The 19,250-nt window shown below is 41.2% G+C and overlaps 1 protein-coding gene across 12 annotated transcripts in view; it reads right to left on the minus strand.

The window, feature by feature from the left end:
* CYRIB (CYFIP related Rac1 interactor B) overlaps positions 1 to 19,250 on the minus strand; it is a 95,084-nt gene that overhangs the window by 26,699 nt on the left and 49,135 nt on the right. For 10 of the 12 annotated variants that reach the window (XM_040547162.1, XM_040547165.1, XM_040547173.1 and 7 more), the window contains exons 2-3: positions 17,520 to 17,599; positions 5,735 to 5,771 (exon numbers count right to left, since the gene is read on the minus strand). The gene's annotated coding sequence lies outside the window, so the exon portion shown is untranslated. The remainder of the gene's footprint in view (positions 1 to 5,734; positions 5,772 to 17,519; positions 17,600 to 19,250) is intronic. The other 2 variants (XM_040547166.1, XM_040547172.1) reach the window with 1 other exon arrangement.

The raw sequence follows: 19,250 nt of genomic DNA on the forward strand, positions 1-19,250 counted from the left end.
CAGGCTAACTTAATAAAAGTACTGCTTAAAGGCTATTTAAAGCTGCCTCTGATATCAGTTCTTTTATCTAAAGTGACTGATACAATAAACTACCTTTGCTGAAACTGAAGTTACTTTTTTTTAATTTTTTTTTTTAAGATCACACATCATTAATAAAGTCTCCCTTCTGAACAACAGTGAGTTCAAAACCTGCCCTATCAGGAAAACAGAGCCCTGCCAGGGAAAACAGCCTAGTGAAAAAGATTCACATTCCTTGAAACCAGAATTGTAAAATACAGGCAGCTCAATGTTTATTCAGACCATTTTTCCATTTAGAGGAAACCTAGGGAAAGGCACTGAAGACTCCACAGTTCCTCTAGAAGAGGCAGTCTTAAAGCCTTGTTAATTTGGGAATATTTTAGCGGTACAGCTGACAGAGAACAGCTTAGTTTATCATAGCTCATGTCGTTAAGGAGTGCCAGACAAGTTTGCAACAAGACCTAATTTGTCTGGAAGGATTATTCTTATTTTTAAAACAGAATTTGTATTGAAAAGGGGAGAGCTGAAGCTCTGAAAAATGCACTCTGATTTACCCTTGAGTAACTGCAACTATGCCAAGAGCAAGCCTGTAAGTAAAATAAATAAATAAATAAAATAACTCTTAGGAGACAAAAGGCTTTCTCTAGACATATTTATACCCAAATGATGTAGTTTACACTTTGCTTTCTCCTTGGAAGTTTAAAATCTCGAGAAGTCTTCTGCAGTGCTGTAACTCCTCCGACAGAGGTCACTGCCTTACAATTTCATCTTCCAGATAAAGGGAAGCGTGTAACAAATGTGTTCACGCTACTTTGTACTATCTTAGCATCTTACATGACTGAGAGCCAGCAATTTCCTTCCAGCCCAAGTACAGTAGTTAACCAACTGAGATTATCAGGGAAACATTGGCTGATCTTAAAGTCCGTCTTTTTTCCTCCATACTGATAAAAAACGAATGTTCTTAACTTTCTTTGAATAAAGAAAATACTGAAGGCACATAAAGACGAAAAAATACATTCAACAAGAGATGGAGATTTAAACTTTTTAAAAAATATTTTTACAAAGAAACTTTTCTTACTCTACAGAAGATGGTATGCCTATTAAAACAGTGCTACACTACTCTACAATAATAAGTTTTGTATTTCAAGGCTACAGTTTAAGAGCTATCAAGCTCCCTTCTCAAAAATAAACACACCGCCAAAATAATGTGTGTGCCAAGCCCTCCTCCTGTCAGCTTTCCATCCAAGAGTAAAAAAAACTAAGTTCTCTTATTTTCTGGACAGCAGTTAGGTATGTTCAATCCCTATCTTCACTACAGGGCCTAATACAACCGATCTGCCACCTTGAATTGGTATTTCACTTATGAAAAAGCACTCCTCTGCAATCCCGGGTTTATGTGGAAATGTGTTTTCCTTCAGAATAGCTCCATTTCCACCTATACGAATCAGGCTGCCATACACTTCAGTAAGCAAGCTGGATGAAGTTTCCTCTGATGCTCTGACAAACAGCCTGCCCGCTACTGCCATCTAATGTACTCATACAAGGAGTACAGTCATCTGCACTGATCTTCATTGGTTAAATGAAATGTTTCATTTTAGTTTGGCTCTGAACTGCAACGCTGCAGCCCTTTCAGTGCCTCGCCTTGCAACTCCTACCCTAACAACGTTATATTACCTATTCAAAAAGCCGATGGATATATGTAGTCATTTACATATTTTATCTCAAAAGATTTTCTCAGCATGCACAAATGCAAATCTCGTGTGTATGAAGCTGACGCTGACTGTCCATTTGAGAATGTCAGTGACACACTGGCTCTGAACAACCAAGGAGGAATACAAGTCCTATGGCCCACCAAATCACACAGCAGGGATTTGTGCATCTCAGGAAACCTTTCCGATTATTCTGTAGAGCCTTCCTTTTCCAAGATACCCGTCAGACAGAGCATGCTTGCAGGCAGCTAATGAAACCCATCAGGTTCCTGATGGTACAACAGAAGATGACCACCAGACTGACACCCCATCCATCTGTTTTCAGAACAGTAACAAAGTCAGACAGGCATTAGCCTGGGAAAAAAATGGTCTCTACATGGTTGTTTGCTTCTTCAAAATTTCATAAGAGATTTCTTGCAAGATCAAGTTTCTGCAGCAGTCTGTTATTTCCAGTTAGCTCTTCAGATTGTCTCACGAGGCAATCTGAATCTCTAACTACTTAGAGTCTCGATACTTTTTTTTCCTTGTTAGAAAGTCAGTGTGAATAATCTAGACCAATGTGATCTAATTGTGCTGAATCTTTTATTACACTTTCCAATTCCCCCCCCTCCATGTATACCCCAAATTTTCTTTTCAAATTGAGCTAAAGGTGTCCCATAAACATAAGATTGATTTTTTTTTTTCCATCCACCTATTGGAAATACAGGGGAATGTTTGCTATTCTCCAGAGACGTTACACAACCTGCAATCCTGTGAGATCAGCAGCAAGTATGCGGAGTGTTATGTGGAGCTCTGATTTCCTGCACTGGTCCCTCAGTCAATTCTGCAAAGCCGTACCACCTTGCACCACAAGATGGTTGCTCTGATTTATAGGTCTAACTGAAATGGACCTAGAGTCTCAAAAATCATTAGGTACTTTAGTGAAGACCCTCCTTGTTCCAGCTATGATAATGCAGAAATAATAACTTTTTAAGAGATAATGATAGATAATAGTAATCCAGCTGACATAAACTAGCTGGATTGCCAATGTCCTTTGTTAAAATTAGTCAAAAAAGGGCTTTGAAAGGAAAAAAAAAGAAGCCATAGGATAAGAAGGAAGATCCCTGAAAAAACAGAAGGAACAGAAAAATAGTAAACGATCAGTTCTCACTATGGAAGGAAGTCACCAGTGGAGTTTCTCGCAGGAACGCTGTTCAATGTATGGGCAGGTGACCTGGGAAGGTCCAGAGCAGCAAAGAGAAAGTTCGCTACTCATGCTGATATTCAGGATAGTGAGGAAAAAGGCAGGCAGACAAAAGAACCTCACAAATCTAATGTAACTTGACAATGAAATCCAGTTGTAGAAGCATAAAGTGATGAACCAAAGAAAAAACAACCCTAACTTTATACTGAAGATTCTCAGCTCCAAGCTAACTATTACAATTCTGGAACAAGACCTTTGAGTCACGTTCAGTTTAGCTAAGGTTTGCATTTAATTATACTCACAAGCAGCTAAAAAAGACTTAATCTAAGTGTTCAGAATTAAGAAAGGAATGAGGAACACCATTACACCTCAGTATTGAATCCGCAATTTATACAGGGAAATTCTGGTCCCTTAATCTCAAAAAAGATACGGAAGAACAGGAAAAAGTTAATGAAGGACTACATAAATGATCAAAGCTGTCACAACTTCAATACAAGAAACAGTTTAGCTATCTTGAACTCCTCATCTGAAAGATTTTCTGAAGTGGGGAAAATAAAACAAAGAACTACAAAGTCATAAGTGATATGGGGAACACATAAATAAAGAAGCAAAACACAGACTCTTAACATGCACCAGTTGCACCAAACAAAATTAGAAGGAACCAGGCTGAAGAATAAATAAGGAGCTGAGGGGTCTTTAAGCAGCTCAGTGTAACTCACTGAGAAAGGATGCTAGAAGTCTGCAGCTGTGCTAGGGGAAAACCAGCACTTATGTGGAACTTAAAGCCATTACAGAACACTGAACACATTTAACAATTACATTTGACTCAAGAATAGTTGGCCTGAAAATATTTATATCCTAGAACCATCATCAATATATTCCCTCCTGGTTATTGCTCATGCCCAGGCATCTACTTATGTTAAAGGTACAAGCGTTATTGCATTTTAAGCTTTTTCAACTTTTAACCTTATTCAGAAAATGCCATCTAATTAAGTTTGCCTCATTCTTTGAGGCTTTACAGTTTTCAACAGTCTCTAGAACTTTACCATTGTTATCTTACTGGTGTTTTCCCATTCAAAATGTTGCTTGGGTACGGCTTCTACCAGTCCCTTCAAGCCCTTTACACTGGTGATCCCCTTCTGGTTTGAGATGCTGTCAAACTTTCAGCAGCTGCTTTGTTTCAGCACAGCTGGAGAAGGTGAAAACATTAGCAGTCAAAGATGCCTGAACTGAAGGGCTGCTGAAGTGGCCAACATAATTTCTGTTTATAACCAACTTCCCTTCAACACCAGAAATGTTGATTCAGTTTCTTCAAAGAAAACAGAAGTTTCTTGCCATGTGCTGTAGCTGTTCTCTGGACAGCCTTTCCTCCTGCAGGCAGCAGCACCCCCAGCAACACCCTGAGCTTTGCTAGCTGTGCGGGACGACTCACCTTCCTGAGCAGAAGCAGCACTGTCCTGGTAGAGGAATAAGGGAGGAGTGGGAAAGGATTAGCAAAACCAAGTGCATGTATCCAGAGGGAAAAAAAATTGTAATTCCTGGAGACCTTGGCTAGACAGACCCATGGTCTACTTCAGTTACTCTTACACTGTATCCTTTGCAAACGCACAGCCTGCTGTAAGGGTTTGCACTGGTTCAAACTGCAGCTTTGCTAAAAGACCCGTGACTTCGGATTTAAAGGCTACTACCAACTGAAAACACTACTACTGCTAGCAACGGATGTTCTCCCATCCATTTGTTGCAGATTGGGAAAAATATTACTGTATGCTTGCCCAGTTCCTAGACTCAACTCCTAAACAAAGGAAAGATAGTAGATTAGACGGACTGTTTGTCTGATCTGGAATCACCATAAACTCTACAAAAATTAACAAAAACAATACAAATCTCAACAAAACCAGTGGTTTTGTTGTTTTGCTTGTTTTTGCAAAACAATTCTTTCAATATATTTAACAAATACTAAAATCAGGGAAAATTATTTCTGTGACATTTATGTCATTCTTTATTTCTGAATGGGATATCAAAAGAGTTTTGGACATGGCACTCAAATGTTTTCCCACTATTGTCAACAAAACTGATGAAAAATTATCTCCCCAGAATTTGAATAACTTTTTGATGATTCATCAGAAATAGAAGAAAAATAAATCCCATCTCACATTCGGTAGTTACCTTACCAATGTGACACAAAAGACAGCTATGCTGGCACAGCACAATAAACATATACTATAACACACACTCTGAAGTAGCTTAAATAAGTAGCAGGTTATAAAACTAGAAGGGAAAGCCTTCAAGTGCGCATGTACTACCTCTTCAGACTTACAAACTTTCTCAGAGTATTTGCTTCTGGCTTAAGGCAGGTGGCTCAGGAAAGATTTGAAGTTACGCAGTAACATTAGTAAAGAGACAAAATAAATGCCGAGAAAGAAAAACCATTCAAATTTTTCCAAGAATTTTAAACATGATCTTCCAGGATAAGTTTTAAATGCGGCCAAACTACTGTGTTCTACACACTAAAAATGCACATTGCTACAGTGAGTCTTCGAAATCATTACTAGGCTGTGTGGCGATGTACCGGGCGAACAAAAATCCAAATGCTTGCAACCCATCTAGTATCTTTAACCACAGGGACACAAGCATTAGGCTACAGATCAAGGACTTCCCAGAGAACATGAGGGCTTGCAGAAGTTGTGGAAGCAACTTGGGGAAAAGAAGTTCTTGAAGAGAAAATTGCTAATGTTCAGTACGGTCCATTTTACCCGTCCATATTATATTTTTCATTCCTTATGAGTCAGGAGAGTTTTCAAGCAGGTTAAGTTTCGGTTCTTACCTACAGCCAGTGCTGCACTCTGTTCTTGGCCTCCACTCTGTTTCAAAAGAAAAAACAGATTATGAAAATACATTCTTTAGCACCAAAAAACTTCAGTGTAATGCTATGCAGCCTTGCAAAAGCTAACACATCTGTTCCAGACACGGTACTATTCAGAATCTACTTCATAAACGTAGTTCTGGATCCATATGCCACTGACTTTTAAAAAAATACATGAAAAAACTAGAATGCAGAATTGTTCTATCTGTAGGCATATAAATAAATAGGGAACAATTATCTGGCAACAAACTTGTTTCTAGGGAAAAGGGCTGCTGGTGTTAGATAATCTGAAAGAGCACATATGCCATAATAAATTTAATTACTGGAGGGTCAAAGCTGTAATAAAATATCAGTGGCAAAATTAGATTTAGTTTATATTCCCCTAAATCCCACCTACTCTCAGATATTTTATGTGTGTCTTTTTCCTCCTCGTGACCATAGACTGCTCAATTCACACTTTGAGGCAAAGCAACAAAAACCAAAACACTAACTGGAAAATGTTGGTCCCCTGCAGGTCAGGGCTGAACACAACTCAAGTTGTGAACAGAAACCAAAACCAGTCAGATCCAACAAAGACACTACTTCAAAAAGCTCGTTTCCTGAAATAACAGAAAATTGAAATAAAAAAAAAATCAAACAGGAAACAACATTTAAGAACACAGAAGTTTCTACCTAAAAACACATTTCTGGGTAGTCAAGAACACTGGTTAAGACCATTTTGACTGGAAGTCCAACTAAATTTAGACTGACTAACTAAAAAGAGCTATTAAGAATTAGAATAGTCCAAATTCATTAGAATGGCCAAACTATATGAGGAAACGTGAAAGTAACAGGGAGAAAAAGCACGACAGCAGCAAAGGTAGGAAAAAAATTAAAATCCCTAACAGTACTAGTTTATTGCTACAAATACGTGACTAAATTTCCAACTGATACAATTATTAGAAAAATGAAGAATTGCTCAGCTCTTCACATCTTTCCATATCAAATATTGCATTTGTAAGCACTTAACACTTGTGAGAAGAGTGCGCTGATGCTCAGATAGCTTGTCCTCAAGGCTTCAGAGACATGAGTGAAAGTTGATTGTTAACAAAGTCTACCAGGACTCTTGTGATAATGAAGAGAGGAGGACAGAAGTTTAGAGCCCTTCAGCAAAAGGGAAGCAACCAGGAAAGCTCAGAATCATTGGCCTGTTACACCAGCTCCAAACAACAGGCAGAAAGACAGGAACCCACTAACTGGATTCCCATCTTTATCACAGAATCACCTAGGTTGGAGCAGACCTTCAAGATCACAAAGTCCAGCCAGCACTCTGACCCAAAGAGTCCCATCACTAAACCACGTCCCTTAGCGTCCCATCCACACCTCTCTTAAACATCTCCAGGGATGGGGACTCCACCACTCCCCTGGGCAGCCCGCTTCAATGCCTGACCACCCTCTCCATGAAGAAATGTCTCCTCATTTCCAGCCTGAACCTCCCCTGGTGCAACTTGAGGCCATTCCCTCTGGTCCTACCACTGGTTACCTGTGAGAAGAGGCCGACCCCCAGCTCCCCACACCTTCCTTTCAGGCGGCTACAGAGAGCAATGAGGCCTCCCCTGAGCCTCCTCTTCCCCAGACCAAACACCCCCAGTTCCCTCAGCCGCTCCTCACAGGGCTTGTGCTCCAGGCCCTTCACCACACACTTCTCCACACACACTAGAGCAACTCAAAGTCCCCCAAACCGAACACAATATTCAAGGTGCAGTCTCACCAGTGCTGCATACGAGGGGACAATCCCTTCCCCGGTCCTGCTGGCCACACTATTTCTGACACAGGCCAGGATGCCATTGGCCTTCTTGGCCACCTGGGCACGCTGCTGGCTCACGGTCAGCCGGCCATCAACCAGCACCCCCATGTCCCAACCTAGCACCGATGAGCATGCTTTCATGCAAAACAGACTGAGCATATTTGATGCTATCAACTTGGTTCATGCCGACAAGCTGATAGGTATGAAGTCACACGGCAAAACCCAAGCATCACAGGGTATTTTAACTGTTGGTATCAACACTGCGCTACGTAATAAAGCACAGTGTAAACGGGTAACGAATTGACTTACAGATATCTAGCAGTCGGTGGGGAATGATCACCGAACATCCATTAAAAATGGCCAGATGTGAAATTAATGGTGTGATGGACTCTTTCCAAGACTAACTTTTGCACTTCGGGATGCACCTCAGTTCAGACACAAGTGAGTATCTGAATAAAGATGAGCCAGTTGTCAGGTTCCGGGTGCGTTACCACATCTCTCTCTGCAGAGAGGATCTGCAATATATCCAACCTCCCTTCTGAATCTGATTCTCAAGGTCTGGATCTGAAGCTTGATACAGACAGAATACCAGCAGGCAGAAGATGAAGCGTATACCATATAATTCAATAGGTAGTGAAAAATGAGCAATATAGAAACAAGCATTTTTCCTAGATTTCACAATTTTGAGGCAGCCAAGTATTGAAAATAATGTCACAGACAGAAGCAGTTGTGAGGAAAGTTACCTTTTATTCAATGGGCTAAGAGCTTGTGGATTTATTTCATTTTAAAAGAGTCGGGCAGCAGAAAGATTAATGCATTTCATTTTTTGGAACCTCTATTACACAGACAGAGGCACACGGCCCCTGACTTGCAGCCTAACTCCACCACAGCAGGAGGAGGCTGAAGCGTATGCTAACTCCTTAGGCCAAGCGGAGCAGGAATTCTAAGAGTTGTCACAGCAGCTGGAGAATTGATGGGAGAAGCCATCTACACCATTAGCGCTGGGTAGTGAATCAGCAAGTCAGGAGAAGCCTGGAGTTGACAGAAGTTAAACGCTACCCAAATATAACAGAGGCACTAAGTAAACTTGGCATCCTGGAGATAATGAAACTTGAAAAAGATTGGTAACAGGCTAACCACGGGATAAGCTGTGTTTTGGGTATCCATCTTGTATGGAACCGATACTGCTCAACTCAGCAGTGCACGAGAACAGATCCCAGAAGAGCACAAGCTCACCAGTAACTGCCAGCATGCAAACAAGGCCTTCTGCCCAGCTCCCCTGAACTTCTTCAGAAACCCCTACACATAAGCACCGCCTCGGCAGCAAATGTAGCAGATGTGGACTGGTAAGAAAGGGGATTTTGCAGCTTTCTAACACTACGGTGCTTCCGCCTACTAAGAACTGAAGAGACTGAGTAGTAAGAAAAGACAACTTTGTTAGAAGGATCTAGATTACTTTCTGTGTCCTAGCTTGGTACCTCAGCTCATCAGGGAACTTCAGAAAAGAATCACTCCACGAGGCAAGCTTCCACCACCAGTCAAAGAAAGCTCACAGAGGATTCCTGCACTCCATTAAGCATTAGGTACTAAGGCTTTAGCCTTATACTAGGTGTTCAGAGAACAATCCCCTTTGCTACCTTGACAGATAAAGTATTTAAATTACTCGCTTGAAGTTCAAGATCCCACTGGGATTTCCCTTGCTAAGCATCATCGACTTGGACTCCGTGCAAGCCCGAGGTGGGCTGTGGTAGAGATGTTCTCGATCAAGGAATCTGAGCATCACTTAAGTCTAAGCAGAATAGGACCTAGCTCAAGGACTGCACTGCTCCGGCATTTTTTAGACACTTCTGCTCTACTGCCTTAGTTACAAGCTTGAAATGAGCTTGAGGAAACCACTCCAAAAACTGGTTACTCTTAGAACTGGAAGTACACATTGAAAAAAAAAATACAAAAACAAGCCCAGTCCAACAGAGAACCACAAGTCAAATACATCCCACGTGCTGTGGGTAATAAAGAACGAACGTTAAGAAACATCTAGTAATAAAACTTGATTTTTTACTTCAGTAACAGCAACTGATGGCTAAGCTATAAAAATAAATCATCACTAAGATTGTGTTTTAAAAAATTTCAAGGTTTCCGCAGATGAGCCCAGATTCAATCCTAGGTGGACGTGAACTCTAACATTGACATTAGTGGTGCTAAAAGAAGACTGCTAAATCTGCATGGGAATCACACATTAAGTCTCCGCAGAGGCCGTCTGTAACTAGTTATCTCAGTTCTTATAACAAAGCAAATCCAGTGGTTGCCTGCTGTAAAACTACCTTTCTAACCTCTGGCTGTAGAAAGCACCAGCTCTCATCTGTCTTCTCTGTTCATTTTCAATCAATCATCCCTCTAAAGCTAAGTCGGGTCTTTACGGTCTCTGCGTTATACTAAGCTTTTCCCAATCCTACATCATTTCTCAATACTGCCTTATAGGATCCCACATTACTCAAACCTGTTCTGAGCCTGTAATTTCGTGATAGAAATGGTGATCTGATACAAAAGCTTGCTTGTTAGCTCTGGACCTGTGCTAGACACCTACTAAAAGCACATGCTATGCTTTTTGTCCTTTACTCCCAGAGGAAAATTCATTTATGCCAAGATAACTGCTATGCTATACAGCTGTATTAGCATTCAGCTCTTCACGCTTGTCATCCAGACAGCTGCGGGCACGCTCAGGTCCGTGTGCTCAGCTAGAAGTTAATTATTCAGCATGGTCCAAGAGAGGTCCACAAAGCACCGTTTCAGTTTCCCTAATGCTTAGCCCAAAGCCTTGGCCCTCAAAGTAGCGTGGCAAATAACTGTCAGGTTTGCTTTGAAGAAAATATCTCACAGAAGTTGAGATGCTGCACAAGAAGGGGACAGGGTTGTATACGTAAACCCTTCCAACCAAAAAGGTGGCAAAAACAGATAATTCACAAGCTTGTATGGCATAAGAGGATATTCACATACAAACAAGACTAATACTCAGCATCAAATTTTGCATTTCATCCACTTACAACGACGTTTTCCACATAAAAACATTACTTTGGCTTAGCAGTAACAGTAAAATGAACCATCATAAGCCTAGTTTTTGCATCTTGTCAGAGATTTTTATAGAAAAAAGCTGCAAGTTGAAGTCCAAGTACAAAGGATTCTTTACACCAAATCAAAGAGTTAAGTTCCAAATAATCCTTTTGATTTCTCCAAGCAAGCGAGAATTATTACATGTTAGGTAATGAGAAGACAAGTAAGGACTTTCAGGAAAACAGAGATTGGATTTGGGGCTGGGCACGGGGCCGGGGAATATCAACTGTGATATTTCAGGCTAAGCACCCTCATGCTTTACTGAAAAAGAAAAAAAAAAAGGGAGAAGGGGAAGAAAGCCTGCAAGAATTACTGCAGCAAGTCCTGTGTCTAATAGTCAATTACACAAACAACTGAACTTGATGTTTCTGGTAGCACATTGTGTCCTGTATTTCTTCTGAACTTTCATAAGCCTAAGTCCCCAAGTAATTCAGTACCACGTATGTTACACAAGCGGAATTTTGAACAGCTACCTAGCATTCAGGTTTTCCCTCCTCAAAAAGTGTTTAAGCATTCCTATGCCAGGCAGATACTGAATACCTTTACAACATCAAGTGATGTTGTTGTTAGCTGTCTGTCTATTGCGTGTTTAACTTCCCTATGACTACTTAACCTTGCTATTTTTCTGCTATTAATGCTTCCTTTGAAGTTATACCGTTAACACCCCTTTGTGAAGTGTTCCTGAACGCCGGCCAAGTGATTCAACAGCTCTTTATCTGAGCCCTGTAAATGATGCAATTTTGGGGGGGAACATGACAGTTGAAGAGAGCTGTGACTCACTAAGACGAGAGTAACAGAAACAAAGCCGTACGCTGTCCCAGGAAGCTTGCATCAATACTCACCCACTTGCATAAGGAAAACATTAAGACAAGAAAAGGTCAAAAGGGCTTTCCCATTCACCATTGTTAGGAGCATGTTATCGGCTCCGAGCAATCCCAAGCCCCGTGCCCCATTCAGCAACACTTACACAGAAGAACCCTTATTTCTTACAATCTACATTTCCACACTCAGGGTAAACAACTTTCCTCAGGATTACACCAGGCCCTATCAACAAAAGGGAACTTCTGCCATGAAAGGGAACCAAAGAGAGAACAGAACAACCGACCACCCAAAAGATCTTTACTGTTGCTTTATTTTCTTTTTTGGCGAATTTTAACCATAATCCTCAACAGCACTAGAAAACGAGAACTGAAGCCCCCGTTAGTGCCCCACCAGGTAGAACTGCAGGGTGAACCCAGACCGAAGCAGCTTAGGCTAGAGCTCCAGCAGCACCACAGCAGCATCTCTGCTCTCAGGTGCAATGGATTCAGGTATTCCAGACTTCAGAGAAGACACACTAGCTTTTTAAAGAGCTTGAAAAGTCATTCTGACAAACTAGCAGCAGTAATTCATGCCACATGCTTCTCTCAGACTCAAGGGGATACCTAAGCAGTTTGCTTTTTTACCTCCTCCCGAAGATCCCCATACTTCCCGACTAAGCAGCTCTCGGCAGCAGCTCATTCGCAGCAGCTACTCATGCACAAGCCAGGAGCAACGCCGTGCAGGAGTCTGGCTCCACGGCAGAGGCTTGGGTCAGCAGTCAGTTGTGCTGGGAGCCATCAGAGCAGATCCCCTGCAGCCAGAGGAGCCGTCCCACAGCCCCGGGAGTCCCCAAACCACCTCCCACCTGCCTAGCAGTGCCTTCACCTCTACCCCGTCACCCAGCCAGAAAGAGCAGCGATAACCATTCCAGCTCAAACTAAATAAAGGAAGCTTTTCACATCAGCTGAACAGTAATATTCCACTAATCAAAGATCACGATTACTCTAAAACAGAGAAAAACATGAGCAATCGCATGCTAGTAAAAAATAGCGAGAAAACTCGAAGCAATCATATCCCTGTGTGTCCAGAAAGGAAGAACCTAACCAAGTTATTTTAACCTGCGACCTAAATGTTTATTCAGAAGCGTTTCAGATGAAAGCATGCACAAAAATTCCATAATACAGACAAAAGACAGCATGTGTAAATACCAGAGTCTAGGCCTAGCTCCTAGGGACTTTCATGTGCATTCAACAGCTTTGTCCAATAGACAGGGAAAAGAACAGGAGCTGCACAACAAGGTCTTAATTGCTGCACTGTAACTTAATGATACTGAGTCTCAACACCTGCACAATATTTCTGCGCAGTAACCTCCAAAATTACTTCCAAGATGAGATAAAAGGAGGCAAAAATAATAAAACTGCAGCTGCAGCCAAGCAGTAAACTGAGCATTAACCAGATTTGATGGGGCTACATGTTAGTGGTCCAGCTCCCTACAGAGTTTTTTAAAAAAAACACAAAAATCAGAAGTTTCCTTTGACAAGCATGTAAGAGTCCTTCTGTAAGCCAGGAAGTGAAATAAGCAACATCTGACATCAACCTCCTAGAACAGACCATAAAAAATGTAATGTGAAATCTCAATCACCTGTCTCAACAAGCACAGCTTCTCAGGCCAAATGCCGCTCTAGTGAAAAAAGTTTACATATTTTGCAGGTCTGTTTAAAAGTGACTTTTTGAAAAGTCAAAACAACCCTTAAATTAATGTCTTTGATTTGAAGGTTCATTGAACAAACAGAACTAAACAGTTCATGTTGTCCTGAGCAATTATTTACAGGTGAAGAAAAATAGCAGCTTCACCTTCATAAACAAAACGGCATGGCTCAAGTCTCGAGCAGAGCACAGAGCGTGCTACGCGAGCCATTAAATCAGACTGAAAACCTCACTTCTTTTTCAACTTACTCTACTGTGTTGCAGCGTGACTACTGCACGTAAAGGCAGAGCATTTTGGAACAGCCCTGCATTGGATTCCACTTGATCACAGTCCAAAAAAACCTGTCACTGATCGTTTGCAGGTTACTGCCATCTTCATTCAAGGTTTTAAGTAACTGTATGTCCACTGCGGGAGAAAACATACCATGTTACACTGCATCGGCACAGGCAGACTAAGTACGTATCAGCAATGAATGCAAAATTCGGCTTTCAAACCAGGACTGCACAGAAGATTATAAGCCTTTCATCTATTCCCATGCTATTGCAATCAGCCATATTAAACAAGCCCCAAGACAAAATCCAGCAAATAGGAGATGGCTCAGTTCGACCTAAAAACTGCCAGCTATTCCTCTTTCTCGCCTCAGATACCAGCATTAATACAAAATAAAGGCATGCTGATAAAGAAATGAATAAAACCATCAGGATTTCTACCAAAATCTTTTCTAGTGAGTGACAAAAACACAAGAGGTGTGTGTGCGTGTGCACTCAAGCTCCATTTTCTCAGAACCATCTCAACAAACCCACGATCACAGAGGTGACATCAGTTCAGGCTCTGCCAAACTGCAAAGAGAATTTATAGGCAAACCTGCAGCAATATATTTAGAGCAGCACTATCAAAGGAGATGGTTTTTAACTTTTGCCACAACTGGGAAGTAAAAGCGGTTTCCGTTGTCAGAAAGACATTCGTTTTTCTTTATGTATTTACAGTATGTGACCTTATGGTGACGGATTATTCTTTTACCCTGGTGGTTTCCCAATATCCTACAGTTGCTATCTGGTAGGCTCTGCAGTGAAAGCTTTTTGCATTACTCAAGCATTTGGAACTTCATTCCTTTCTATACTCGCTACATAAGGCTTCCCCAAATGACAAACCTCCTCCTGAGAGCGCACGTTAAAAGCTGCAGGTTTTTTAACACCTATTTCCTTGTTTAATAGAGGAAACATTTAGCATTGAGCAAAACAGAACAGAACCTTGCTTTATATCTCCCGCGGCACGTTTAACTTTTAAATAAACTTCCCAGGCAGTCAAAGCCATGCAGAAGTCTGTAACACATGCAATATGGCCTCGCTCAACAAAATCTCTCTTCTGGATGAGATCCGTCATTACTAAACTTTTGCAGGCATGCAGGCGTGGGGACAGCTAGGAACAAACCTTCCTGCTCTGTTCAAGTCTGGCAGATACCAAGGGATCTGCACTAAGAGACTGAAATAATTACAGAAGAAATTTTAAGGATTCTGCCCACAAGGAAGCAGAACATTTAAAGTTGTGTCAGCCAGACAAACGCTACCCTTGTACGAGCTATACAAGCCACAACAAAGAGTTCCCAAAATTAATAACGAAGCGACATGGATGCTTTTGTTTCCACTCTGCAAACATTATACCAAAGGTGTTTTCATGCGTATTAAAATTAGCACAAAATGCAAAACCTGTTAATCCCCACACAGTGCAGTATGAGTGCTGGAACAGACTCCACAACATGCTAATCAGTTTGCCTAAGACATCTCCCCACCATCATTTTACAGGGGAACCATTTTAAGTTACATGGAAAGATTTTTAAATCTTCAAGCACGCACACAAGTTCAAGCTGCGGTTGAGAGAAGCAGCTATAGAATAAGAATGAATAATTATCAGAGATTATACTCAGAAACAGGAGATAGTTAGCAAGATCTTTTCTGAATGATTGATGCTCTGAAAAAAAAAAAGTCCTATACAAGGTAATGTAACGAAAAAGAAAAGCTAGTACATGAAAAACAGGGCAAACACTACAATGTTGTGTCCTTCGGTGCCTGTGATAACAGACTGCAGAAACATCACAGCCAAAAGGAAGACTATTCAGAACAACATCTGGGTAAGAGAGGCACACGTCTCATACAGCTATTTGGGCTGGCCTGCCCCACACTAGCAGCCAGCTGGCTAAACATTTTGATCTCAGTACCAAGATGCAGACACGCTGTGCCCCAAGCGATGCGGTGTTCGCAGTCACATTCTCTTTCCAGCGTATTCCCAGAGTTGGGAGCTCCAAACCGAGACCTCGGTGAGCTCTACAATGTGCTACAGCTGAGCAGGTTCTCACCTGGTGTCTTCCCAGCCTTTAAAGCTCATGCTGGAAACAGTGAGATCAAGTTTATGCAACGCTACCCGTGAGCTAATAAAGCCCTGCTTGGTCCTAAAGGAAATACTGAAGGAAGACGAACATTTTACCACGGTTGCAGACAACGAGCTCCCTTCTAGAGCTACCCAGTTTCACTCCGCACAGCCATCCTGTTCAACTTCTTTTGGCAAGAGACGGGGCTAGGGGGCTGGGAAGGGAAGCTTGAGTAAGGAAACGCACAGATGACCTCCAGCACTGCCCTCACTGCTGGGCTAACGAGCTTTTCAGTTGTGCCCAGGGCAAGCCGTGCACTCAAATTCAGATACGTCATTTGTTCTATCATGTATGAACAGAATAATCCAACACTTTAAGATGATTACAATACTTAAAAATGATAATTACAATGCAGTTCAAGACTGATGTCAGTAAAGTACCTCAAACTGTGACGTACTACAAACCACAGGGCTTTTTTTGCTGTAAACTGAAGGGGCACGCACTTTCAAACTGGGCGTCTGGGGAGAAGTTTTATACACGTTTTAGTATCTGGAGCTATTTTACAGAGCTCAGCACCAGAGCTCTTGAAATTATAGCTCACAAATAGCTGTAACATGCAAGCTATATATAAAAAAGCCTAGATGAAGTCAAACGTTTTCGCTATGTCATTTCTGACAGATGCACATATATCAATGAGAGCAAAGCTCTGAAGGCTTGTAGGCTTGGCAGAGCAGCAGGACAAAGTGTTTTAATATTCTCTGTCAACCCTGGTTATTAGCAAGAGCTGTACAACACGACTTTATTCTATCTCCAGTTGTTTATAAAACTTCGGTAAATTAACTGGCACGGGAAGCTTAATAAGCATCTGTAAATATTTGGGTCACTGAAGCTGAATGTTTCCTTACTGGCTAGGACGCTGCTGCTGCTTTTCGCGTTTATCCTTGGACCCAGCTGCTCATCCCGTTCTGGGCTAACAACTGTCTCCTGGGTTACTGCTACCATTGGAGCTACAAGGCTGAGTAACAGAAGCATAGGATTCAAGTTTTATAGAAGGTATATAGTAAGGGACAGTCACAAAGGAAAATTGCATGCTTAGTTTACATCTCTCTGGATGCTTCCCCTCCCTACTGAAGGCTACTATTTTATTTACGACACTGAGTATTTGAGAAGTGAGTCGTTAATCTGGTACCACCTATGGATGCACACAGGACTTAGCTATGTCAAGTCACATTCAGATGGCCTAAATTTTCACGTTTCCTTGTGACTGGCTTGGAACAAAGTAGCTCAACCCCTGAACTGGGTTGGTAAGCTGCCAGTAAGAGATTGTAGCTCTTCCCTGATGATCTTTTTACTGTTCTGAACCTACTGGCAACCTACACGTGATTATAAATGCCTGTGAATTATGATACATCCTTAATTATATTATCATGTACTATTTTCAGTGAAAATTATGTCTCATTGAACACCCTTAGAATAATTAAAAGCACACTAATAACATCTTCCAAAGCACCTGGAAATTTCAATTAGCATGCTTAGCCATGTTCCACTACTAAAACAGATTTCTTTTAAAGTTTCCCTTCTTCTCTCCCTCCAGGCTCTGAAGCATCAGATCTGAAGTTTCACTGTTCAGTTACACTTCAAGTAAATAGCCTTTGTATAGTAAGAGGCACAGGCACATTGTATTAGTCTTACCGGAAAATGCAAATAGACAACGCTTAAAGTTCCACTACAGAAAAAAGGTTAGTCTTTTTTCTCGCTTGGTAGGGAAGAATTTAATCACTCCGTATTCTATTTAAATCCCCACATGCTATTGACCAATACTGTGCCTTTTGTCTGGTGAACTACAGTTAAGCACAATAAGTTACTGCATAGACTACTTTTGGCTTTCAATAGATCAAAATAATTTGCACTCTTTGACCTAAAATACTACAGAAAACAAAGAAACACAACAAGCAAAGACACGTAAGGAAGCGTTTACCAGTTGGTAGTATCTTCTTGCAGTCTTAACAGAGAACTCCCCTTCCTCAGATTACCGATGCCGCAGCTTCTCTTCAGAATCTGAACAAACAGAAGAATCCCATTAAAATGAAACAATACACAGCATTTCAATTACATCAGCCAGTGCCAGTGGTAAATTGGTGTTAAACCTGCGGTGCCAAGGAGCCAGCGTGCTTTAGGAATCCAAATAAAACATAAAACACTTGTGATTTTATGGAACTGACAGTACAAGCAAATAAAGAGGCATCCTTACAAACTGTTCAGTGAGTCAGTAAGGCAATCAGCTATCCATGATCACAAGCATCAGAAATAGAGCATTACATCTCAGCACTACGGAGCCAAGTTACATTTAGTTGCAGCAGAAAAAAAAAGTCTCCATGTACAGTGGCATATATATATATTATATATATATATATGTATGTATGTATAGTGCATACTGGGGAAAATGCTTTGTTGCTACAGTTCTCATCATTTAAAGACAGATGAAGTCAATAACAGCTTACTCCTTTCTGAACGTATTAAGATTACTTATGTTTGCTGCTTCAAAATTAAGTTTCTGGTGTCGAAATTTAGACTCTTATAGTGCAACAGAACAACATTTCCTACGGAAATGTTCCACTGAGATCTACCGCAAGCACTCCAGGTGTCTTTCAGTTTATTTGGAGAAGGTTTACACAACAACCAACATCTACCTTTTTTAGTGCAGTGACTGGGTGATGAACTAGCCAAAACTAATCCTTTGTGTTATGGTATTACACAAACCTGTCCCATAGGGGGTTTGGCAGGCTTATCTCTCAGGGATTTCAGCTAATTCACCTATAGTTGGGTGGTGTAACAACCTGCCTCCAGTAAAGCCACTGGAGCTCCTACTGCAGGCATTGCTCCTGGTACCAGAATCTACCCCGCAGACACTTCACATCTCTCAAGGGTTCTTTTAAAGAACGATCCTCCCATTTCACAGGACAGTTCTCTTTGTTCAGTAGAGACGTCAACCCCATCCTGCAATGCATCTCATATTAGAAATTGTTTTAGAAATATAAAATACCTGTCACGTTAATGACATCTGCAGATCCAGCTGAAGAGACGTGAAATATTCAGTGTTAATTTGTACTACTTCAGCTCCTTTTACATTAGATAATCCTGATTAACGAGCATTTAATAGGAAAGTATGCTGTTTCGCAGTGAAATTTCTAATCAGAAAACATAATACTACTGATTTGTCCCTGCTCAGGAAGGAAAAAGGGAAAGGGAAGGGCTCTGCAGTACTGGGGCTGGGGGATCTGAAAGCTATCATCAGAAGTTACCACCCATTCCCTCCTCCCCTTCCCACCAAAGAATCCTGAAACCCAAACAGCAGTGCTCGAAGAAGAGGAGAAGGCAAGGACTCTGCAGATTAGTAAGGGTCATTATCCAAAATTTAACTGATAAATAAAATAAATTTATTCTATTTGCAGTCACACTGAAACAAAGTCTTTTGCTACAGATATTTCAGAAGTGAAAACAAGAAAAGCAATGGTAATCAATGATAAGTTTTGCTAGTTTGTGTGCACATACAGTAAGCAGTACCCGGCCAATTATCAACTGCCCCCCCCCAGCACCGTTGTATGACATACTCATTTGTTCTCCTGAGGAATCATAAACCCAAGAAACCTCCAGAAATCCAAGAAACATCCATGACACCTTACTCGTTTTGTTAAAGCATAGGCTTTGT

Source organism: Cygnus olor, chromosome 2, assembly GCF_009769625.2.
Source record: "Cygnus olor isolate bCygOlo1 chromosome 2, bCygOlo1.pri.v2, whole genome shotgun sequence".
Taxonomy (NCBI): Eukaryota; Metazoa; Chordata; class Aves; order Anseriformes; family Anatidae; genus Cygnus; species Cygnus olor.